At 41.3% G+C, this 26,059-nt stretch overlaps 1 protein-coding gene across 1 annotated transcript in view; it reads right to left on the reverse strand.

Annotated features, from left to right (window-relative positions):
• Positions 1 to 26,059, reverse strand: part of PHLDB2 (pleckstrin homology like domain family B member 2) — a 172,597-nt gene that overhangs the window by 132,023 nt on the left and 14,515 nt on the right. Inside the window, exon 3 of the mRNA XM_039535539.1 lies at positions 24,202 to 24,315. The gene's annotated coding sequence lies outside the window, so the exon portion shown is untranslated. The remainder of the gene's footprint in view (positions 1 to 24,201; positions 24,316 to 26,059) is intronic.

Raw genomic sequence — 26,059 nt, forward strand, 5'->3', positions numbered from 1 at the left:
AACCCCATGTTACACAATCAGCCCAGATTGATATCTAACATGGTTTGGAGGAAATGGGCTAACAACAGCTCTCACAAAAGCATCCTCCTATCTTGTACTTTTCCTGTGCAGTTTCCAGGCCACAGGGTTTTGGATAAACTTCAGATAAGCAGTTGAACTTTTTGATGCTTATCTGAACCAGGGCCAACCCTCCCACAACTGCGAAGATTCTCTCATTGTCAGTACTTTTCAGGCAGAAAATTAACTGGGGTTCAGGGTGGAACATTGTCCTTTGCGGAGGTAAACAACAGTTATTCTGAGCACATTAAGAAAAGTGGTTTGCCTGGGTTTGTTTATTGACAGGAAACATATGCTCGTTCATGGAGGCTCCCCATGAAGAGTCTGCTTTTTCTGGCAGTCTCGCTTAGTTCAGCTTTTCCTGATGCTGCAGAATCTTTATATATACAGATTTATCATCATATGAACTAGTTTCAAGATCACTGAGCAATACTTGTTTACACAAAGATCTGCAAGGAAAAATTGCAGGTATGAGCCTGAACTGGAACAGGGATGGCCTTTCATTGACCCATGTGGCATGACAAACTTGTGGGTTTCTTTACAATTTAGAATATGCATTTGGCAAGCCAGTTGGGGCTTTGCCATTCAAAGACAAGGACAAAGACTTGTTTTAATGCTCTTGGCCAGGACTGCTTGAGTGATGGAACAAGTTGTCATTTCATTATATGATGGGGACAGCATCCTCCTGCTTGATGGACCTGCTCCTGTTCTCTGTTGACAGGACATCTCTGCTGTCAGCTCTTATTATTAACCATCTTGGTCATATTGGTTACCCTGTGGCACCAGGAGAACTGCACCTGTATTTCCCTGCAGTGGTCCAGCAAGGGCGCCCGCTCTCAACCTAGCTCTTCAGTCATTGCCTCTCTTGGGTGGAGACCTGCCTCTCACTCACCTCTGACCATGGTATGTCTAGACTGCACAGTGCCCTCCCTTCACTGTGTATTTCCCAGCACATACCGGCTGCCTAAATCTCTTCATAGACTGATAACAGAGTGATTGCTACTGATATAAGTTACCACATCGTTCTTCCTAAGCAAGCCCATTTTTATTCTTAAGGTAAAAGTACTCAGAGAAAGCATATTTAAAACAATAAAAGACCTACATGCATACTAATAAGTTTACCAAGCTCACCTCTTCCTCAGGGGTATCTTTGTTGTTAAAAGTTCATCAGAGCTTCAGCTTAAAACAAGCATCCAGTCTTATGAGACCTCAGGAAGTCAAGTCCTTCGAATCCCCTCCTAAGGAATGTGGCCCTCTGTGGACCAGGGAGTCCTACCCATTTCCTGGATCAGGAAGAAGGCCCTGAATTAGTCTAATCCCTGGTAATTTATCCCAAAGTCCTTTCTTTGTCTCTTGGAGCCTGGAGAGCTCAGTTTGAACTACTATATGCAAACCTTTCCAGGGGGTAGTTTCAAAGGTTGGCTTTGGAAGGTGAGAATTAGCATTCCTCTCACCACAAGGTGTTTCCTAAGGAAATCCACTTCACACATATTGTTCCAATAAAACCTTTGACGTTCCTCATACCTTAGAGAGATTACATTAATCTTGTCTTCCTGTTAAATAAATTCCATGCAATCTCTCAATAGTACATAAATATTTGCATTTTCAATACAGTGAACTCCAAAGATGCTGAATTTAATTCAGTAAAATTTAATTTAAATCAGTGAGGTTTTTCCAGGATGTAACAGAATATTGTCAGAATGGCACATATGGTTTCCAACAGACCTAGGTCAACTTTCCGCCCTAGAAAGGAAAATGTTGGGGGATTCCAGTACACATGGAGATCAAAGCTCTGAAGCACAAGACGTGGATCACATGGAAAAAAAATGCTATGTCATTAAAAACTGTGTCATAATGCATCTGTACAAGGGGGCTAAACGAAGCTCACACAGGCATCTTAATTCTGGCATTTTCTAACTTTTGAGTGCTTGAATTTACAACTTTAAATTTCTTCTAACAAGATTTATTTTAATATCATTTACTGTTATTTCTTTTTAAAAGAAGCTGAAAAATCAGAAATGTTATCACGTGGAACCATATTGACATGCCATGTCAGTCATCAAAATACTCCACTTAGGAAGGAACATTGCACACATACAAAATGGGAAATGACTGCCTAGGAAGGAGTACTGCGGAAAGGGATCTGGGTGTCATAGTAGACCAGAAACTAAATATGAGTCAACCGTGTAACACTGGTGCAAAAAAAAAAAGTGAAAATCATTCTGGGATGTATTAGCAGGAGTATTGTAAGCAAGAAACGAGAAGTAATTTGTCCACTCTTCTTCACACTGATTAGGCCTCAGATGGAGTATTGTGTCCAATTCTGGGCACCACATTTCAGGAAAGATGTGGACAAATTGGAGAAGGTCCAGAGAAGAGCAACAAAAATGATTAAAGGTCTAGAAAACATGACCTATGAGGGAAGATTGAAAAAATTGGGTTTGTTTAGTCTAGAAAAAAGAAGACTGAGAGGGGACATGACAACAATTTTCAAGTACATAAATGGTTGTTACGAGGAGGAGGGAGAAAAAAAATGTGTTTCTTAACTTCTAAGGATAGGACAAGAAGCAATGGGCTTAAATTGCAGCAAGGGAGATTTAGGTTAGATATTAGGAAAAACTTCCTAACTGTCAGAGTGGTTAAGCACTGGAATAAATTCCCTAGGGAGGTTGTAAAATCTCTGCCATTGGAGACTTTTAAGAGCAGGTTAGACAAATACCTGTCAGGAATGGTCTACATAATACTTAGTCCTGCCATGAGTGCAGGGGACTGGACTAGATGACCTCTCGAGGTCCCTTCCAGTCCTATGATTCTATGATCATCAGGGTTGGAACCTTTAGATCATAGCACAGACCTCTACCCACTTGAGCTAATGGAGTAACTGATACCAGTAGCAGGCTGTTATCTTTGACATGGACAACCCACTTGGGGTGATGGTGTTGGGACATATATATTGCTAATGGGTTTCACAGCTACTTTCTAGACAGCAGAGCAATGTTAAGATGCAGGAATCAGAACTCTGTTCCAGGTTCTGTCTACTCTTGTGGTTACAAACTGCCAACCCCCCACAGCCTGTTTCTGTTCCCAAACCCCTCAAACTCTGGAGTGTTTCTCCCTCACCCTACCACCCTACTCCTCAATCCCATTGCATGCCAATCAAGCTATTTCCTGAATCTTTAGCACATCTGGCACATAAATATCTTGTGATGCCAGTGCCATGCGAACACCTGTTCTCACTTTCAGGTGCCATTGTAAACAAGAAGCAGGCAGCATTATCTCCTGCAAATGTAAACAAACTTATTTGTCTGAGCAAGTGTCTGACCATGAAGTAGAACTGAGTGGACTTGCAGGCTCTAAAGTTTTACATTGTTTTATTTTTGGGTGCAGTATTTTTTGTACATAATTCTACATTTGTAATTTCAACTTTCATGATAAAAAGATTGCACTACAGTACTTTTAATAGGGGAATTGAAAAATATTATTTCTTTGTTTTTTTACAGTGCAAATATTTATAATAAAAAATAAATCTAAAGTACATTTTGTATTCTGTGTTGTAACTGAAATCAATATATTTGAAAATGTAGAAAACATCAAAAATATTTAAATAAATAGTATTCTATTAACAGCACGATTAATCATGATTAATTTTTTTAATAGCTTGACAGCCCTAATATGAACTCACCTTCCTGTGGGTTATATAGACTTATAGACTGTGGCAAAGTACCTGCTTCTCCTCAGCAGGCTCAGTCCTTTTTAGCCTTGGAGAGACAGGCTTGGGCAAAGCAAAATCCTTCCAGGTCGCACAGGGTCTGGCTGATCCTCCCCTCAGTCAGTCACTTGTGCTGGTTTTCTCCCCTTCTGGGGACAGAGTGCAGTCTTCCTTGCTGGAAGAGTTCAGAGCCTTGCTACACCTAGCTTGCTGGCAGCTTCTCTTACTCTCTCCCCTGCCTCCATGCCAGGGAGGGTTTAAAAAGGTCTCCAGCAGTTGAGGCCCGCTGAACCTAATTAGTTCCCTGGTAACCCCTGTTCCAGCTGAACCTTATTTCCCCATGGCTATCTCTCCTCAGTGGATAGGAAGAGGCCTTTTAACCCCCACTGGGACTAATTACTACCCCTTCCTGTGTAGTCATTTGTCCTGGGTTTGCCACAAGACTTTAAGGCTAGAAGGGACCATCATGATCATCTTGTCTGACTGCCTGCATATTGCAGGTCATAAAACCTCACCCACCCCCTCTGGTAATAGCCCCATAACCCCTGGCTGAGTTACTGAAGTCCTCAAACCATGCTTTAAAGATTTCAGGTTTCAAAAGAATCCACCGTTTACTCTAGTTTAAACCAGCATCAAGTAATCCTTCATCAAGAATCCCTGTTCTCAAAATTAACAGTTATTTTTTTAGGCCTCAGGTCAGAGCGCCAAGGATTTCATCAGTAGAGGTGTCAAGACTGCTTAAGTACTGGAGTCAAAGCAGAAACTGAAGCCATTGGAAGGTGGAATGATTATACACCAAGTGCCAAGTCACACTGTGGTGGCATGAGTGTATTTGGATACTTGGCCTCCATAAGCATATAAATGAAGCAGTGCTCAAATCCTAAAAAAAAGAAGTACTAGAACATATACTATAAGTAAAAGTACCAGATGTACTGGAACCGTGCTCTAGCTCCCCCACAAAATGCTGGAATGTCATTCCAGCCCCTCTAAAAACTGCTAGCACAATTCAAGGCCTGAAACTAAGGGTTACACACAGTCGCAGCTATTGCCAGAAAATAAGGCAGAGCAGTCTCTCTGGCTTGGCTGTTCTTGGGCCCACATTACATGTGAATTAAGAGCCAGGTGCTCCTCTCAAGCTAAGGTGGCTCATTGACAACTCTCAGCCAATTGACTTTACATTGGCCACAGGTCTTGGAAAGCTGCAAGCCAGGCCAACACTTTTACTGTCTGTTATATTTAGTTTCTGTTGAGGAATAGTGACTTTAAATACTCTGATTACAAATTCCTTTAGAAATGTAGCATTTCAACTATTATATAATTAGTACATGACAAGAACTGTATGATTTGTCCAATAAAGAATTTTTACTTAACATAGTGCTTAATTTTATGCAGAGTAAAGGAAAGGGAGATGATGTTTTGGGGAGGAAAAGATGGGGGGAGAGGGGGATGAGGCTGGCTCCTCTGTATCTTTTTATTTGGAAGTTTTCCTATACTACAGACCTTGGTTAGGGTATAAATCAAGGATTTTTAAAAAAATCAGTGCACAAAAATGTACAGAAGCAAGTACTCGCATCTGTTTGCATAGTGTGTGCAATCCATTTAAGGTATTATTTCAACTAAGAGAGAAAAGGAGGCCTGAGTTTTTATGCAAGTGCTTTTAATGTCTACCCCCCACCACCCCCACTTTCCTCTTTAAATATTTTTCTTAGTGTCAGGTACTCGATAGACTTAAGGAAATCTAAGCGCTAAGATAGGGAACTTTTCACAAGAGCATGACATGTGCAGCGAGCAGTGCTATCCTGCTTCCATATCTCTACAGCTCCTTTAGACAAGAGTCATTTCTGGGGACAGGAGATGCGGGGGTGGGTGAGGGGAATCAAGATTTAAGCACAGGTAAAGGGAAAATGACAAGAACTGTGCCAGACTCAAATGATCTAATAATTCCCTTCAAACAATTTAACATTGTTTACCTCTATTGACTTGAAGGGGGTCACTCCTTATTTACATCAATGTAACAGATCAGCATCTGGGTCAAGGCTGAATATAGTTGCATCTCCAGTTACTTATCTTGGGCCAACTGCATCTCTAAAATAACAAACTCCATCGAAACTACATTAGAGATTAACCTACTCTCTTGACTCCAGGACACATTCTGTGGAGTAATGGTCTTAACACCTGATCTCCTCAAACAAATTAAAAAATGTTGTCTCAGAAAATAAAGACATCCATGAGACACCGATTAAAAGAAAATATATTTTATTAAATGTTTCTTAGCCAGAAGAGATGCCCAGCACGGAATGTCCCTAGACACTGAACTCTGCTCTGCTATCCCCAGACCAAGGCTGAGGTGGTGTGTGGGAAGCTTGCCCTGCTGTATCATTTCTGGGGATGAATTAATAGCCTTCAGTCACAAGAGCTCTCAGTCCATTAATTTTGAACTGCACTAATTTCAGTCTAAAATAAATATTCAGGAACAATGGAGAACCGGTTTGAGGCAATTAATGCTCATGGGAGTCAGAGTGTTTTGAGGGAATAGACTCCGTTTATTGTTCAGAAAAGGAATTCACAGAAGATGAATTCTAAATGTTTTAAAATGAGCTGTGCTCTATGGACAGGAGTTTAAGAATTGCTGGGAGAAAGGTAAAAAAGTGGCAAAGATTCAAAGGCAGTAGGATAAATGATGTGCTGGTGGGAAGTAAGAGCAGTGAGAGAAAGACGATGGAGTTGGAAGAGAAAATGTTTAGAGCTGCCAAATCACTCATCTGGGATTAGTTTTTGAGCAGTTTTATTTTAATCATCCCAATGTACTGCCCATTCAAATACTACTCCTAAATGTACCTGGGCTTGTTATTTCGCCATGTAATATTTTCTTTGTCCTTCCACTGGCTCCTGATTCATCTATGCATCAAACAAATGTCTTGCTTTTTCTTGTAAAATCTAATCTAGCCGTGCCATGCCATACGTAGAATGCTGCAATGTATATCCCATCACCTACTGCCTTGTCTCTGCCAAAGCTCCAGTCCGAGCCTGTATTGCTCGCCAGTCAGCTGCTACCTTCAGCGCCTCCAAACTTTGCATGAGAAAAGCTCCCTGAAAAAAATTCATAAAGCCACTACCTTGACCTCCAGACAATACTTCCTCAAGACCCATATCTGCTGTGAAGCCTTCAAAAGCCTATTTGGCTAGGCTAGTGAAGGGCTCTGACTGTCCATATTCTCCTTCCTTCCTCTTACTAACTTCCCCACTCTTGTAAATCCTTCCCACCAATACAAAAACCTAACAAAACCCTTGTCACTGAATCAACTGTCAGTTCATCACTGTACTCATTTGCTTATAACATTATATCCCTGTGCCCAACTTTTCATCTGTTTACTTCTGTTAGGTTGTAAACCTCTAGGGTCTGGGTTGTCTCTTATCTGTGTTTGCACAGCATCCAGGCATAAAAAAAAAGATGACCCCCCATGTCATGTGGCTCGTTTTGTGGGCATCCCTTCCAGAAGAAAGCATCCCCAGCACTCTCTCAGTCGATCCTCTTCAGCAAATCGTATCTCACTAAGTGACACAATGGTGATATGGTATCTTCAAGCTCTCAAGCATCAGCGCAGTCCCCTCACAGGACAGTCAGTTTGATTTGGACAATCAAGGAATGTATGGACAGTCTACGCCACAACACTGAGACAAAAGGAAGCCTTTTTAGTCTTGCTTAAGTTTCAACCACGTGATGGGACACACTCCAGCCTTAGTAAGCTGGTTAGGCTGTACGGGATACGCAATTTTTAGGGAACCCTTTCTAGCCCCCCTCCTCAGATTGAGGTCTGCTGTGCTGTCCCTCAATAGAGCAGCCAACTCGGTCAAGATGCTGCCAAACTACGGTGTCACTCCAAGTCAACACAGAGCTACCAAAGTCTTGACTTGCCTACACATAGGTTCATGACTATGGATCCTAGCAATGTCCATCTCCTGTCATTTTTGCCATTCCCCAATCACTGCAGCACTTAGTGGATCATCAAAGGTTGTGTGGTAATTCAGTTAAAGTCAACAAGCAGTTGCGCATCAACTTGCACACACTCTCAGCCAGCAAAATTTCCAATGGCAGGGTAAAGCCAAGACTACTGAAGGACTTGATGGCTGCAGGTTTGTTTTTGTAGTGACCATCTCCTACACCAGTTGCCCTATTATCAGGCTAACAAACCTGGTCTGCCCAGCCAGAGCCCAGTAGCCAGGGTTTTTTGGACTAGATCCCTGTAGGTCTTCGTGGCTGCCATAGCATCCCGGAGAGAATAGCTCACCAAATATAATTCATCCTAAAATTTCTCTACCTCTCTTTTTTTGGGGGGTGGGGGTGGGGGTGGGGAGAGGGGCAGACACTCCAGTCTCCCAGTATCACCACCAGTGCACCGTGTGGGGGATAAATAAATGGAAAAAACCAACACCCCATAAAAAAAAAAGTTCCTCGATCCCAAAGGACCAAGCCCCAGACCCAGGTCAATATACACATCAGATCTTACCCACAAATCACGCTGTTGCCAATCCTTTAGAATCTAAAATCTAAAGGTTTATTTACAAAGGAAAAGGTAGAGATGAGGTTCTTAGTTCAGGCTTGCAGCAGTGCTGGAGTAAACTGCAGGTTTAGATTAAGTCTCTGGAGAGCATCCCCACTGGGATGGGTCCTCAGTCCGTCCTCCAGAGGTCAGAAGCAGGATTGAAGACAAGATGGAGACGAAGCATCAGGCTTATATAGACTTTTCCAGGTGTACATGGGTCCATTGTGTCCTTAATGGTCCTTAATGGGCCATCAAACAGGCTAGGCAGAGCTAACACCAGCTTGTCTGGTGATACAGACATACAGACAGCATAATTATAACCAGCATTTGGTGCCACTACAGGACCTTGGTTGCAACCCATGTTCTATATGGTCCCCATTTATATCAATTGGTTTATCAAAGTCATGTTCAATAACATGAATGGATCTCTTTACAAACTTAAGGTATAACTTGGTTAGCTTTTGCAGCATGGTTCAACATTAAACCAATGTAGATATTGATGTTTTCAACATGTTTAAGGGATTTTCAAAAGATTAGGCCCATTGTACATTGTTAGTGTCCATTTACAATCATATTTGTCACACACCCTGGGCTCAAATACCATTGAGATTGGGCATTTTAGGGTTAACCTGTGGCTTCCTTTGCAAAATTCAGTCTTCTCTTTCCTTCTTGTCCTGCATTTTTAAACTGATTTCTCTTGCTTAACAGAGATCACCGGCTGAACTTTGTCTTACAGAGATACCACACAAATCCAAAGAGTCTGCTGTTCTGTGAAAACTGAGAACTGAATCTGTCCTCTGACCCACAGCACCTGACCACTTACGATTCAGCATGCAACATTCCTGTCCCAACCCAATTGTCTCCCCCAACAACAAGCCCAACACACACCAGTGGGTGGTTAGGCTGGCTGCTCAACTTCTGCTTCTACTCACCACTGACCTTTTTTCAGCTGCCCACACACTCTCTCTCTCTCAAAAAAGTCAGTGGATCCATTCACAAAAGAAAATTTCTCGCTGTTAGGAACTGAACTTTCTTGATTAATCACTTTACACCCTTTTCAGTTGCAGTAAACTGCTTGCACAGGCTACCATGAGGATTCCTTTCCCCCTTCCCTCTTCACTAGGGGCTTGCTCTAAAGGAACACTTCCTGAGCATGTCAAACTGTCAGTCAAACACAAAATTAAATCACCTTTATGCTCTCCTTGTGCCTGGCTGGGTATCACCTGATCAGACAGAGTTGCTGCACACTTTTCCAACCACACACATTAAACTGGCAAACTGCAAGCACCAGAATTGTCTGTTCTCTGAGAGAGCCGAGACTCATTCTTCACCACACACACAGCTTGGGGATTCATTTCCCTTGTCCCAGCACACAGGGCTGTTCACAGACAACTCATAGGGCATACCCCACCTGAGACCAGAGACAGGCACATTCCCCTCACTCTCATTCTTCACACAGGGAAACAGGTAAGGGGATATGGACACTATCTTCCACTATCTCCCTTCCCCAACTGCTGATTAGACAAAAAGCATCACTCACTCAAGGCCCCTAGGCTCCTGCAAACTTTCCCTACCAGCACATTGCCTCTCCCAACAGATAAGCTGCTGCTCTTTTCACTACCAGGTTTTCTACAAGCTGCACTAGCACCCCACCACACCATTACCCATTCCTTCCTTCTCCTCTCTCTCCAGTTTTTACTGACCATCTACTTTTATCTGCTCCTGAGAAACATTTTCCTTCCCCAATGAGATCTTTCTGCTCTGATCTAACTCCAGATTCACTCTGAGACATCAGGACAGACATTCAAAACTTCATTCCCAGACACACTGCTTCTGGCACAGACAAACCTTGGAGAGCAACCACCTCAGGCAATCATCATTGCCAATAGACACAGGTTTTTTTAAGATCATCTCTCCTGTGACTGGCTACCTGGACTGAACAAATCTTTAACATTGGACAGTAAACTCACAGAGGATCACACATTCACACTCTGATTTGTAAATAATCTTCCCTCTTTGACCAGATCCGCCTAACAAGAGTGTTCTTGCTCATAATCAAACTGCAGAATCCCAAAAAAAAAATTTGGATGGCGTGGTTGACCCAAAGCTTAATTGACCTGGTTCTGTGGATGCCAAATCAGGACCAATTGCTTAAACAGGGCAGTTACAGGACTCACCCAGTCTCCCACCAGCACACTCGTCCTGGGGATAAATGGATCCTTTAAAATCTAAAAAAAATCAAAAAGGGAAAAAGGTAAAAATGAGAGGAGGGAGAGAGAAAATGCAATTAAATACAATCAGTTACACACAGTTTCTAGTTTTCAGGCTTTCAGGCTTGCAGGAGTGCTGCAGTAAGTGCAGATTTAGTCTCTCTGAGAGATCCCCCCACTGGGATGGGTCCTCAGTCCCTGTGTGAGCTTCAGTTTTGTGGCAAAGTCCTCCAGAGGTCAGAAGCAGGATTCTGCTCTCTCATCCATCCATTTTGTCCTTAAATGGTCCTAATGGGGCCATCAAACAGCTAGGCAGAGCTAACACCAGCTTGTCTGTTGATATGACAGCATAGAGCCAACATTCATAACTTCCAACTAAAAATGATACAGACATACAGACAGCATAATTATAACCAGCAACACGTCACAGGGGCAAACAGTAAAAATTTCCAAAAATGAAATAATTTTTTCTGGACAGCAAAACAATTTGTGAATTTGGCTGAAAACCCTCTGGAAATGTCAAAACCTGATGTTCAACATTATGTGTAAGATATATAACTTGAACTTTCATGAAAAATGGCAAAAGGCATACACCTGACACAAAAGACACTCCCCATTATGCCAAATTTCAAGCCCCTGCTCCAAAGGTAGCTGATGCTAGAGCTGTTCAAAAGAAAGGCTGCCAGAATTTTTAACACGGGTCAAAACAACATATTTTTTATTAGGCTGGTACTTGGAAATGGCTGAGCTGTTTTGGCTGAAGTTTTAATAAAAATAATAAAGCATGAGGCAGATACCTGGCATGGAACATTTCAGTTTGGTGAAGTATAAACAACTATAAATGGGGTCTTATAAAAGCAAGTGTCAGGTATTTCTACTATTAACAAGTGCAATATAATGCAGTGAAACATTCAAAAAACTCAGTTCAGTCTGAAAGTGTTGTACGAATATTTACAGGAAGCTCAGAAATAAATTATCCTTGACAAGTGTCACTTGTCTATTTTCCTTGACGTTACCCTGGCACCATTCAGGCTGTTGCCCTTGTTTGCTGGGTTTGACGTAGCCATAAGTTTTAGGGTGGATTTTGATTTTGTGCTCTGGAAAATGTCCAGTTCAATTTTCAACAGGAAAAAAGTATTTTATTGGGAAGTTGGTGTTCCCAGCTCCCTCACAAAAGGCAAGAAAGTGGCTCAAGGACAATGAAGCCAACACAGAATGAAATAATCCGAACACAAAGGGTTGAACTGGAGTTATGTCAATTTATCAGTGCCTCCAAGGTTACCTCTGTTCAAAGTAGAGGACAGGAACAGCCCAGATCTTGCTAGATCTTGAATAATCCAACAATGAGGCCTGAACTGGAGCTGTGACATGATTTTACATGTGTCTCCAAGGTAACCTTTGTTGCAAGCAAAGCCCATGAGCGGTTCTGACAAAAAAAAACCCTATAGGGATCATGAAATAAAGGCAAGTGGCTCTGTCTTTTTTTCAGACCTCTGAATGAGGCATCGTTCAATTTAAACAAGGGTGAGCCACACTGACAATTATAAATTCATCATGAAGCATGAGAATCTAACAAAAGAGGTCCAGAAAGATTACCTCTATTTAAACTGCGTGGAACTCCCTTCCACTGAAATTTAACTCAGTGAAGCAGTGCACTGCTCATAATAACGACAATTATGCAGGAGCTTTTGTATAGTTTTTATTACCTCAGCAGTGCAAGGCCCCCAGCTCTATTCACAGTTTATGCATTAGGAATGTTCAGCTGATCTCGTGGTCTGTTTGGCTGAGCACTTCTTAGTGCTCTATCATAAAGCTAGGCCAAGCAATACAAACAGTCCTTTATGGGCATAAGCTACCTGTTTTGAAAGTCTTATGTAATAAGCTACAACAGGAAGAGTGTTACTGAGCTATGGGTACTCTCCATGGGTCCATTATGGAACATATGACCAAGAACCTGCATACAGAAATGACCCAGGAATAAACATCCTGCCGTGGTTCATTGCTATTACATTATGGCCACACTCCACACTAGCATCTCTCTTTTCTTTCACTCTCTCCCCCCACTTCAGTCCTTTCTTCACACTACCCCATGAACTGGGAACAGCCTCCAAGTAGGCAATAAGCAATAGTTGAAGTGAGCTGTTTGCAAACAACCTATAACCTGGAAACTACTCGTCCAAATTATTCATTGGGTAATAATGTATAATGATTACAGTAGGATCATGGGAATGAGTCACTAACCAGAGCAGAGCCCAAATTTTCATTGAATATTCATTTATAACCTTTGAGAAGTTATTCCTGTATGCATTGTTTATGAAAATACTTCGTCATATATCAGCACGAAAGGCGTTCCATAAAAGTACAAATAAAGTTCCTTTCTGATTCAACAAGGACAAGGTTATGGCTTTCAAACAAACCAAACATAGGGGTGTTCAGATCTTGCATTACAAATCTAGGAGGCCAGTTGCAAAATTAAGATCAGGATTAAGGTTACAAATACCCCAAATTTCCAGACAGGCTGATTTCTATTTCAGTCAATTTATTTATGCTATTTATGAAGCACAAGAAGTGAAGAAGGAAGTCCAAGTCATGCTGTCTGGAGAAGCCTCACTTCTGAACTCAGGACAGTCTGTACAATTAGCATTCCATAACCCCACAAGCCTGGAGTGCCTCCAAGGAGCCACACATTTTAACAAAAGATCACACAATTCAGCCATAAGAATATGTTCATCTGGTTATTTAAAGTTACTTTCCTGTCCTTAAATGAACACTCCATCTGTTTTTCATTTCCTGACTGGGGGTGGGGAAAAAACACAAAGGTCTAGAAGCTACTGACCAAGGTAAACAGGGTGTTCTATATTTAGAAATAAAATAATAATAATAATAACAAAACATATAGAGAAGGAGAAGGGAAAAATATTCTCCAGGTTGGAGGAGGCACTGAGCATTAAGAGCCAGAGAACAGATTATTTAGAGTGGTAGGGGTTAGGAATGGGTAATTTACATGCCGCTGTAATTCCTGTGAAGCTTCTGCACAAGGGTTCATATATTAAATTGAAATGTTTCCCTTTGCTGCTTGCTGTAAGTGGTGAACATGCATAGTGAAGTGAGGGCAGCTCTAATCATAGGAGGCATTGAAATGAAAATATGTGGTATTGATAAGTTTTATCCAGGGCAGAATTTGACTGTTTCTGCCATTCAATGTGACATTTTTGTGAAAACTGGCAAACCTGTGAATTTTATACACATTGGCCTCAATCTGCTATTTGATGAAAACATTTGCCATTTGTTTATTTCAAACAGTTTTGTCTCCCAACAAAGACTAGTTTCACATGAGAATTTGTCTTTCATATTCAGTGGTTGCCCCCTCTCCCTCCCGCCAAAAAAAAATTCTAGGCGAGAACAAAAAAGGGTTTTTTGCCCTATTAAACTCTCCAGCATATGGTTATTAATTGAATGGCCTGGAAATTAGACTTTTATCCAAATGTGAAGAGGCATATACAGGTTTTACTGACTAGGAGAGCATTAGAGTAATTCTCAAACACTCATGGCTCAGAATATAAGCTGATCAAATGATTCCCACACGTCACAACAGTTAGGGGTATAATAGAGGTTTTACTCCTTCCTTTATTGGTCTCGTCTGGAGATATGGTGCACTGGTCTGTGATACTGGACTACATGGGCATGAACATGGTAGTTCTTAGGCAAGATTTCCCCCGCCTTATCAATGAAGGCCAGTTCCAGGGTCATTTCTTTTGTCTTACTAGATGCAGCAGTAATATAATAGTAATTATTAAATAGAACAACTGCTTTGGATAAACATTTTCTGTAAGTCATTCTGAACTCCAGCCATTTCAAAAGCCAGCCAGGAAAGCAGGCCTACCCTGCTAATAAATCTGCATTTCCTTTTCAGAAAGCTGCTGTGAGTCATCACACTGTAAATTCTGTGGAATGAAAACTGAAGTTATAAAACTATCAAATAATACTGGACCTGACACTGCAAGGTGCTGGCCACCCTCTGACCACACTGAAATCAGTGGATTGGGCCCCTTCTAATCAAAATGAGAAGGGCTAAACGGTACTTCCTCCTTTAGTAGCAGCTAGAAGATAGTTTGTATTTTAATTCTATTATTTTATTTGCTCTGGACATACTTTGTTTTAAGTAGCATGTTTCTGCTTCTCAGGACCCTATAATGATCTATCAGTAAAAGTAAGACTGCTCTAAAGAGCCTTATTTTGCACCTCTCATTGCAGCTGAGAACAGCAAGAAGCTTTTCTCTCACACAGGAATGTCTGATGTAAATCAGTTTGCAAAAGCCTTCGACTTTGTATATTCCAGTATCCAATATCATTGGCAGAAGAGGTCAAAACACAAACTAAGAGTCCAGATGTCTTGGGGTTTTAAATGACTGTATAAGTGCTGACAAACCTCACTGGGCCATGAAAAAAATCTGTTTTTACTTGCTGACCACCATTCCTTCTTCTGCATTGTTAGGTGATTATTTCAAAAGCCAGACTATCCTCTGACATGTTTTCCTTCTCTGAAACAAACATGCATAAAGCCACACAGAAGTAATCACACAGATTTATTACTATCGTTACTAAGTTAGAGAATGCAGACTAAGGAGTTTTCACATAATTCCTAGCAAGGTAATTTGTTACTACTTTGTCACTTTGATCATGTTGTGATTTAGCAGATTCCTTTAAACTTGGATCAAGCTAATATTTAAACCCTAATCTTTTCTCCCCCTGCCTGTGCTTCTTGATTTCTCTCTTTCCCTTGTATTTATTAGCCTCATGACTGAGTACATTAATCTATTCACCATATGGTTACTTTATCTTCCTGTTTTTGTAATTTATACCATACACCATATTTAATCATTTAACCCTGTGAAGTATTTTGCATCTCATGTTGTATGAAATATGCTACACAAAGTAAATCTGTATTCTTTTCCCCTAGACCAGAGGTTCTCAAACTTTAGCAACCCGAGGACCCCTATTTTGATTTTAAATTTTTCATGGATGCCCAACCCCCCCCGCTCAGCCTCAGGCCCTGCTCCCACTCCACCCCTTCTCCCAAGGCCCCACCCTACCACTTCCCACCCCTCCTCTTCCCCACCTTTTTCTTCTCCTGAGCACACGCCGTCCCCACCCCTGCCGAACAGGAGGCGCTGGGAGGGAAGAGGAGGAGCTGATCAGCGGGGCCTGCAGACCCCCTGGAGTACCCATGCAGACCCTCAGGAGTCCGCGGACCCCAGTTTGAGAAATGCTGCCCTAGACAATAAGTTGAATTAAAGGGATCAAAGAAAACCAGTTTTGTGCAAACTTTGTAGGTCCATGATTTGAAGGAAAGCAGCTCAGTCATTTGTCTCAAGTAGTAAGTTTTTGGGATACTCGCTTTCTGGTGCCCAAAGAATGACTGGGGGTAAAATTTTCAATGTTGCCTCAGTGACTTTAGCGCCCCTAAACCCCATTTCAAATGTCACTGAGGCACAAAGGAGCCTAAGTCCTATTGTTTGAGATACATGAAACTCAATGAGATAGATGCTTTCCAAAATGTTACCCTTTATCTTCTGAAGATCTAAGATGAATAGAGGACATTTTCCTATCAAATCAGGCAAATTCAAGTAACAGCAATATTAGCAATTAGAGATTGCTGGCCTTAAATTTGTCAGATGAGTTGTTAGTCTCCATCTCTTTCCTAATAGCAAAGTGCCCATATCCTGAAAACTGAAAGTTTGCTGCACTTTATGACATCTTTAGTGCACAGCGGCAAGGTCCACATAGTGACTAGTGCACTCTAGATTTACACCCCAGCTTGTCACACATTGAATCTCCATGTAGACAAGCCCTAAGAAAGATATTGTTAGATTAAATATTCTCCTCAGGTCTTTCTACCTCAGGACTAGAGCTGGCAGATTTTTTTTTTCAGCAAAAACTAAATTAACTGAAAAACGAATTTTCTGGGGAACCAGAAATATTTGCTAAACCAAAAAACTCAGGTATTTGCTCAGTCCTGCTTGAGATGGCTTAGCCCTCACACAAGATCTCCTTTCCCCAGAAAGTCTCTCCTATTTCCCTACTAACCAGGTCAGGTAATGTTCTATCTGCCCCAACGAATCAACAAAATCCACTTAATCTTTTCCAAGCAGAATCAACAGCTAATCACAAGATGGACTGATTCAAACAAATACTGCCAGCCTATTATAAATGGATAAATAAATAATAAACTATGAGGGCATTAGGGAAGACTGAGATGGAGATTATAACTACCTGGGGACACTAATTACTCCATGATGCATGAATGTGTTTTCCGGTTATAATGTTTTCTTGCTTGTTAACCACATCATACAACACTACTCAAAGAGCATGACTTCCTTTATAATCCATTGATTTATTTACCACCCAGGGCTTCAGAAATGGAGCAGTCTAAAATAATGGAACTTTAAAGCTAGTCTCCTATGGGGTTGTTATAATTTGTTCCTGAAATGATCTATTACGTTAAACAATTACTTTAGAGGAAGAGCAGTTGCATGTGTCATCACCAACCCTGTAATTAACAAAGAAGCCTTTAAGGCAGTTATGGCTGGTTATGTAACGGCTTACTCACACAAAGCCCCAAAAGTAGAATTCATCCTGAAATGCCTGTCATATGGGGCGAAACAAAGCAACTACTGCCTAGTTAGTGGCATTTTTCTTACATGGAAAGATGCTTCAAGTAGTGCTTACTCTCCAAGAACAGAGAGAACCCCCAGGGGGTAAGTGAGGAAGAAATCAAGCTGAACACTGTCATACTATAGCGGGAAAGAGTTAAAGTATATAATCTGCCTAACTGTACAATTTGTTCCTTAAATGTAGCAAACCTTTTTCCTGCACTATCTGGGGAGAGAGGGGGAGAGAGAGAGAGAGATCCATCTGCCTAGATTATACATTCCATCCAAGATTCAGCATGAGATATATTATGCTCTTGTACATCAGACATTTCCAAAACACTGTGAAAGCTGTACAAATATCCAAAAGGCTTGCGGCAGGGTAAAGTTTCATTTTATTGGCAAATACTCTGAGGCTGAGTTTTCATTCTAGGGTCAGAACAGGGCAGGATCCAGTTGCATCACCCAAAGTATAATTGCTATGGGCTATTCAAAGGTTTAAGCTTGATTAAGAATCTTGTGTGGTTGGAATTTCAAATATTTAACCTTCAATTTTCAAAGCACTGCACAAGCACCGCACAAGCCAACATTACAGGAAGTTAAGTGACTAAAATCCATGCACAATGTTGAACCTGTATCTCTCCCTGTCGCCACTCTTAAAAAGTTCCACTTGACTGATCATTAGGGTTCACTACCTCCCATCCCAAGAAGTAATGCTGTAAACAAGGGGTTCTCTCATACCTTGTGAGAATTTAAGAGCTGTCAGTTCCTTGAGGCTAAATGAGAGGTTGAGGGCCAAATTCCAGCAGCAGGGCCATAATCCAGTTCAGCCAGCTGGAGATCCAGAGCTGTGTTGCAGGATCTGAGAGGGTCCAGCTAAAGATCCAACACCAAAATCTGGGGCTAAGACATGCAGAGCTGGGGAAGTTCAGCCAGAGTTGCAGCATTAAAAGGCAGGTGTTATGCTACAAGGTGTTAATGGCTGCCATCAAGTGGGTTTATGGGCAATCACAGACCTTATTAAAGCTGCCGAGTGTGCTAGCTCTGACCCTAAGCACCCCTGCATTCACTCGCTACACACACTGTTGTAATAATCTTTGTACAAAAATGTGTCTTGTGAGGTATCATTTGAAAATTCATAACTTGCTGATCATGATGTGTATATTAATAGTTATAGATATAAACTGGAATTATGACTAAAATGTGTTTAAACCAGGCATGTCAGGGAGAGTTGGTAAACAGGTCTGCCTTAGACAAAGGAATGTGTATTTGATTCTGTGTCCAGCTCAGTCTTCAGGCAAAGGCAACGAAGGTCCATTTTTATGTATTATGTAAACAAAGCTATTAAGCTATCAAGGGGAAAGAAAAAGCATGGAGCTTCCTTCACCACCAGACTCCATGTCACCTTCCTCACAGCTTGAATTAACTTTACGTTGAGGGTAAACTTGAGAACAATCCATTCAAAGGTTCACTGGACTATAAAAGAAAGGGGCAGAAAATCCCAACTTCTCTTTCTCACCAAAGAACACAAAAAAATCAATACTTTGGGCTCCTGGAGGAGATCCTGACTGAAGGGAAGGGAAGCCATTTTGCTGGAAGACTGGGGGGGATAAATGGTGTCTTGAACAAAGGCTGTATGTTGCTAGTTTAAGTTTTAGTTGCTAGAAGGCGTTTCACTTTAATTTGCTAATAACCATTTCTAGTAAGTATCTCTTATACTTGAACTCACTTAAAATCCTACTTTGGTTAATAAACCTGTTTCACCTTTCAATAAACAGTGCAGTGTTTGAATTAAAGTGAATGTTAACTCCAGTGAACGTGGCAAGTTGTTGGGTTTTGTCTCTTTAAAGGCACAAACAGACTGTATTATTTCTCTGAACGTTGCAGGAGAGGGCTGGACATTACAAAGCAGACAGGTTTGGGAAGGTTCACGAGTGGGGTTAGGGGGTTGGGGTCACCTGCTAACATTAATCAAGTCTGGGAAAGATAAGAGTGTGTCTGTGATAACTGCTGGCAGGCTACTGGATTTAAAGGGATTGAGTCAGAGCTGTACAGAATACAGAACATGGAGTGCATGCTGGTTGCTGGCTGGCTGGGTGTGTGTGTGTGTGTGTGTGTGTGTGTGTGTGTGTGTGTGTGTGTGTGTGTGTGTGTGTGTGTGTGTGTGTGTGTGTGTGTGTGTGTCCCAAGTAGGGAGCCACAGGCAGCAGAAGCATTTTGAGGCACTCAGGGATATAATACAAGCAGTGACAACCTCTTACTGGTCTGAATCGCACCCTGAAGTGCTACACTAACCATCTTCACTCAGACTAAATGGAAGAAATAGTTAAGCTCCTTTATGGAGTAAGATAGCTGGAGACAACCGAGACCACCATCCAAGGCACTGAACTGAATGCCAAGCCAATCAGTAGCTAAACCACATGAGCTGAGGGGTTTCCCTGGGGACTAGGGTTGCAAGTTTTGGTTGGATGTATTCCTGGAATTTTCATCACATAACATAATCTTTAATTAAAGATTCTTTAATTCATGGGGACTCCAGGACAGTCCTGGAGGGTTGGCAAACCTCCTGGGACTGATTGTAAATGGAGGTGCTGGGACATTGATTTGGCTGTAGATGAATGTGAAAACAAACAGAAAGCAAGAGAAATCTAACAAAAAGCCAGAGGAGCAATTGTGAGCATGGCCCTGAGAGGGAGCAGAGACAGAACTCCTCAGGACACATGACTAGCTGGAAAAGCAAGTTTGGAAACTGTAAGCAAGGCAGAAGGAAATTGCCTGATGTTTGTTCCTACTATTTTTAGGGAAACAGGACTTTGTGTACATTCCTAGTGAATAAACAGGATTGCACCAAAGAAATACCTAAAAAGCTAAATCAAAGTGGGGAAGGGGAGAGACAATAAAATGCACTGCTGTGAGGAAGGGATTACTTCCTATTCCCAACAAAGCAGCAGACAAGCAAATGAAAAAATAATTAATTATACATATTATTAAACAAAACAAATGGGAAATTTGTCTCTCTCCCCCACCTCCCCCCGTCACTGTGACAGGGACTGTTAAGAGGAGGTGGAAGAGGAAAATATTTGTCTTTATATCCCAAGCACATGCAACAATTGCTGCCAAACCCTTCTACCCATAGTCCTATATTAAACATAGAACATCATCTTTATGTTAAGGGGAAAATATCTCCACTCTGTGGGTACCACTAATATGTCTAAAGGGACACTGCCAAGGTTGACATACTTCAGATATTTGCAATCTGGCCCACAAAATCAGTAGAGTGTAAAGGGACCTGTACTCTATCTAGTCCATCCTTCATTTATTACTAGACATTATTATACTGCACTACTGAATCGCTCCAGGTAGGTGGGGCCCCATCGTGCTAGGTGCTGCACACCTACAAAGTAAAAGACAGACCCTGCTCTCAAGAGCTCACAGTTCTGTTTAATAACACTTTCAACTTATGATTTAATATAAATGTCATTCTCTAGAGAAAGTAAGTCACTTGGTATAGTCAGGATTCCATCAAATATTGTAGTGCGGGAATTTATAGAATGTCTGCAAGTTAATTGTGATATTTTCAAAAATGAAAGCATCTAGTTGGGTTTGAATTCATTTGTCGAATCATATATTTAGTTATTTGCAAATATTTGGACAGCTGCCGGATATTGATGGAAATGTTTGGGCATCCCAAAAGGTTAAATTTTAGCATAAGATTCTTAAAGTGTATTTTTCACTATCCTCTAATGTTCTTTTTAAAGTATTTCAATCATAGAGTTAGGGAATAGAAATTCCAGAACACAAATACCAAGCAGTTAAAAGAGAGGCCTTTTCAAACTATCCAAAAGATAAAAATTATTCATCCAAATGATTAAACAACAAATACATCTGAAGACAATGAAGATGAGTTTGCAATAATTTGCTAACCAAAACAGAGCTAACTTCATAATGAACATTATTTGTGATGACGAGCTGTAAGAGCACTCAAAAGAGATGACCTTTTTTGTATGATACTTTGCTAGCTATTGCTGCAGCTCTGCATAATTATTTCCATTATTTCTCTGCTTCCCAGTCCCAACTTATACAGAGACATTGCCTAATATGTAAATATAAATTGCTGCTTTTCTTACTGTCTCTTCCTTTTCCAAACCACATATATCTCCTGTATGCAGCATATTATTAAACCTTCTAGGAAGGCAAAAGTTAATAACTAGTTTCTCTATAGGCATACATTTTATTGTACCAGGGGATTTATTATCTGAAGTCAGACAGGCTGCAAAGTTGCTGATGAGAAATAACCCTTCTGTTATAGTAAACTGTTTTGCCAACTGTTAGGTACATGTGAGTATAGATTTGAAATATCTTGCACAAAAACTAAATAGTTTTCAAATTAAAAGCTTTATTGGGCTAAAGCCTGCTTTAAATCCCAGTAGAGTCAATAGTAAAACTGCCATTAACCTTTGTCATGATTCTCTTAGAATTGATGTTTAAAACCATTTTGTTTCTATCTATGTTTGCTATTTAAAAATACACTCCCCCCCCAATTACAAACATTTCTCCTTTTAAAAAGACGACTAATAGGTAATGCAATATACTAAGCCTCCACACCACCAGTTTAAATGCAGCTTAGGACACTAATGACTTTCAATTGTTACCACCAGATGGCTGGCCATTATGAAATGACTTTGTTGTTTCAGTCCTAGTGGACACTTCAGTGATCGTTACCATAACTAGCAGGCTCAGCAGAGAGGCCAGGGATTCAATTGGCCCTGAAAAGACAATTGCACTCATTCCTAGAGCAAGTCCTTGCAGGCCACAGTTGAGGCACACTGGTGGGACATTTTGGAGCAAGCACATTCTGTGTGTGCTTGGGACTCAAGGGAGGATTTCAGTCTTTGCTGCTGGAAAAACAGTTCTAGACAGATTTTACATTAATCATTTTTAAAAACTTTAATGAAATCTCACTAGCTAGCCAAGTGTTTGTCCAACTGTGAAGTGCTCAAAGGGATGGGGAAAAAAAAAGAGGTTTATGTGTCACCCAATTTTGATATGAACTCTAGTCCTATGTGCTGAGAGAAGTGCCATTATACAATACAGTGCTTGAAAAAGTGTCAAAAACAAAAACCCAACACAATTTTTAGAGGCCAATGGGAACCCCCTGGAGAGGAAAAAGTGGAAAGTCTTATGCTTTAGTGCCTTTGTTTTGTCCCAAACTTATGGCTAGGTGGACAATGTGACAGACTGACATCATCCTGGACAAACCTTATGGAATTAAAGCTTGCTGAATTAGGATTAATACCTTCGGAGTCCATTGTATTAAAAATGCAACTGTGTATGGATTACTGTAAAATTGTATGTAGCTCCTCTAAGAAGAGGGAGATGCTAATGTAATTCCCCTTGTTACCAGCTCTTGGAAGCCAGCCTCTGGAAAGTTTTGCATACACTAGTTCAAATGGGATTCTCTAGGGACCAAAAGACAAAAAGGATTTTTTGAATAAATAGCCTGGTTTGAAACAGGCTCATTCTTCTTCCTGGTCCAGCAAATGGATAGGACTCTTGGTCCACGGAGGGCCGCAGTCCTTAGGGAAGCGTTGGAAGGACTGGGTGTACTGAGGCCCCATAAGAATGGGTACTTCTTCTGAGTTGAAGCTGTGATGAACTTGAAACCACAAGGCAGCCTCTTGGGTGGAGTTTTGAAGGATTGCCCCTGATTAGGGTTGGAAGAGACCTCAGGAGGTCATCTAGTCCAACCCCCTGCTCAAAAAGCTAAAGAGAAAGTAAGCAGGCCTGCTTAGGCGGAGTTGCTTGCTGGGATATTACAGTATACTCAGAGGACTGTGCATCCTGGAAGTACTCCAGTCAGAAGGGTGTGAGACATATGTCTCCACTCAAGAGAGGTGACAGCCAGCTGAGACTGAAACCCAGAAGTCCTTGCTGGACCACACAGGGTGGAGTTACAGGTGCATTTATCATCAACCGTGATGCACAGAAAAATCATTTTGTGCTCAGCTAGACTAAAAGGAGATCCACACTGAAGGCTAAATCCTAGATTTCTTCCTATGTGAGTTTCCTTGAGCACAGACTGTGTGTAACATGACTACAAGTCTCCAAGGTTTGGCCTCCTTGCTGGATTTAATTTGTATGACATGGTTTGTCAACGGTTTGTGTGCTGCAGTGTCTACCCATGTCTAGAGGGTGAATTATTAAGCATGCAGGGTCATGGATTAGTTGGTTTGTTTCCATGAGTTGTCTCTCCCAAATTTTTTTGAAGTAGTTGGCACCGCTCATAACTTTGCAATGATTCTTTTGATCCAGCAGAGCAACTATACCGCCACCTGTAAGAATTGTAGTGCACAACCATGAAATTCAGTCTCGAAAAATGTGTACCTGTAAAGAAGCAACAGTAAGTTTCACTTTGCATTTCAGTGAAAGCTTGATGGCATCCATTAGACTTCAGCTGGCTTTGTTTGCGTGTATCAACCTGAAGCAAATCAAATCAAATTTGGCATGGTTTGGGGTTTCTTTGTGTAATGGTCACACCGCTCAAATGGCCATATTGAATCCAAGAAAAGAGTTAGAGATCTTGCCAGCAATGATCTGAGTTTCACAACTGCATAGATGTAAATTATCCAACAAAACTGACCACTGGAATTGTTTCTTGATAAGAGAGAGAGATTTTACAAGCCAACCCAGAGTCAGCACATACTCGTGTACTTATTTTTGCATGCACAGTTGTTGCCATTTCATTCAGAAATGGTTTAAAATAGAGAAGCATTGTGGTCTAGCCAATACGTTACTCTCCCTCTGACCTTTGTCTGTTTAGAGCAGGGACCAAAGTCTGTTTGTCTGTTTAGAGCAGGGACGCTTACAATTTACTTGGATAAACCTAGCACTAGGTGTTACTGTTACACAAATAATACTTATTTTCATGCACCAATTCCTAATGTGCACGTGCAGGCCTGATAAATGCTTGTGCCAAAGCAGACACATTTTAAATGTACAAAGACATCAGGTCTCACTATAAAAAATCTTACCTGCTGAATTAAACAGTAGACAAAGGGCTTGGCATTGGTCTCCTTGGACTGTAAGCTGTAGGCACACTCAGGAAGCTAGACATTTAAGTGACCTCATTTGAGGGTTAAAAAGACCTGCAAATGCAAAAATGCCCCCACAGTTATTCATACCTATAATGTTGTGCCCACAAATAGCTGAGCTACCAGGTAATGCTGGCCTGAAAGTTAGACCTAAAATATCTGAGGGAATTTATCAATAATGGCTTGGCTCTGTATGAAGTCTGACAGCGTGCAAGTTAAACACTCATTTTCAGGATTGTTTTCATCCAAGAATTATTTGATTCCTGGATTAAGGAAAGGTACCGGCACATCACTCAGTTGGCCTCCATTATAAAGGACTTCTCACATCCTAGATCTATATTAATCTCTGCTCAATAGAACCCTAGTGTTTTCAACTACTAACATTTAATTTTGTGTGTGTGCGTGTGTGTGAGAAAGAAAGCTGTATTTATGCCTAGATGCATGGAGACATGCTAAAGAAACTTTTTGTGTTTGTGTGTGTGTCCATCTGTATTCCTCCTACTGCAGCTTTGTCCTCATCCAAGCTGCAGCACTGAGTCTTTCCTCACGACTCCCTAATTCAAACATTGGACAAGGCTAATCACATTTCATGCTTCATGGTGTAATCTGATCAACAGAGGGGTTAGTAAAGAAATTATTTCCCCTCTTCCACATCAAGCTATGGGATGGATTAATTATAGGAGTTTTTCCACTATTCTCTAAAGATTTGGCTGTTAACCACCCCTGGAGGCAAGACTCTGGACTTAGACTCATGTCTAATGTGGTTCAGCAAAGTTTATGTTATTTATTTCCCCTAGGTTTAAGCTGACACAAAAGTACAAACCAATAGGACAGTTACATTGCCTTGCCTTAAGCTGAACTTGCTCAGCCAGAAGCATATTTAAACAACAATTCAGTTCTTTAAAACAGTGTCTGCTGTTTTTTTTTAAATTAATGACCTCTTGTCACAGATCTACTTGGGCTCCCCCTCTCAGGCTCTCACCAGACTGCTGTGAGGGGATTCAGACACTGAATTCCCCATGAGCTTTAAGAGTCTGAACAGAGTCCAGACACCACATGTGGCTTGAACTGGTGAAAATCTCACATAAATCAGCTCCTGACCTTTTATAACCTTCCTGTCCCTCTGTCATGTGACTCCCAGATCAACCTCTGCAGGTGATCCCAGGCTCATAGCAGATGACATAGCTCAGTGGTTTGAGCATTGGCCTGCTAAACCCAGGGTTGTGAGTTCAATCCTTGAAGAAGCCACTTAGATATCTAGGGCAAAAATCAGTACTTGGTCCTGCTAGTGAAGCCAGGGGCTGGACTTAATGACCTTTCAGGATCCCTTCCAACCCTATGAAATAGCTATATCTCCACATATGCATTATTATTCCCCCTCCACCTGCTTCTCCTTTTCTATCACAAGCGTGATTTAGATGCTTTTAAAACAGTTATTGTTGACGTTTTTAGGAACATCTCTGTATAGTGTCCTACACCACCCAAAATACCTGCCAGAGCTGCTGGCCCTCAACAGCTCTGAAAGACTCTGGGTTAGCAGCTGTGGAAGCTCCCTGTTCTGAGGGAGTACTTCCCCATCAATACAGTGTGGAATGTCTCCACGGCTTTAGGAGACTGCATAACACCCATTCAAAATGGCAATAGCTCTTCAGCTGTTGCCAGTTAGGCTGCAGCTGTAACAACAGCAAAGATTTCTATTAATATGGCAGGTGATGTGAATAATCATATAACACATGCTCATCTATGCCGACATGGAGGGCAGGATTTGGCAGGAACAGTCAAGATTAGGCAATTCCTA

Source organism: Mauremys reevesii, linkage group 1 (genome assembly GCF_016161935.1).
Source record: "Mauremys reevesii isolate NIE-2019 linkage group 1, ASM1616193v1, whole genome shotgun sequence".
Lineage (NCBI taxonomy): Eukaryota > Metazoa > Chordata > Testudines > Geoemydidae > Mauremys > Mauremys reevesii.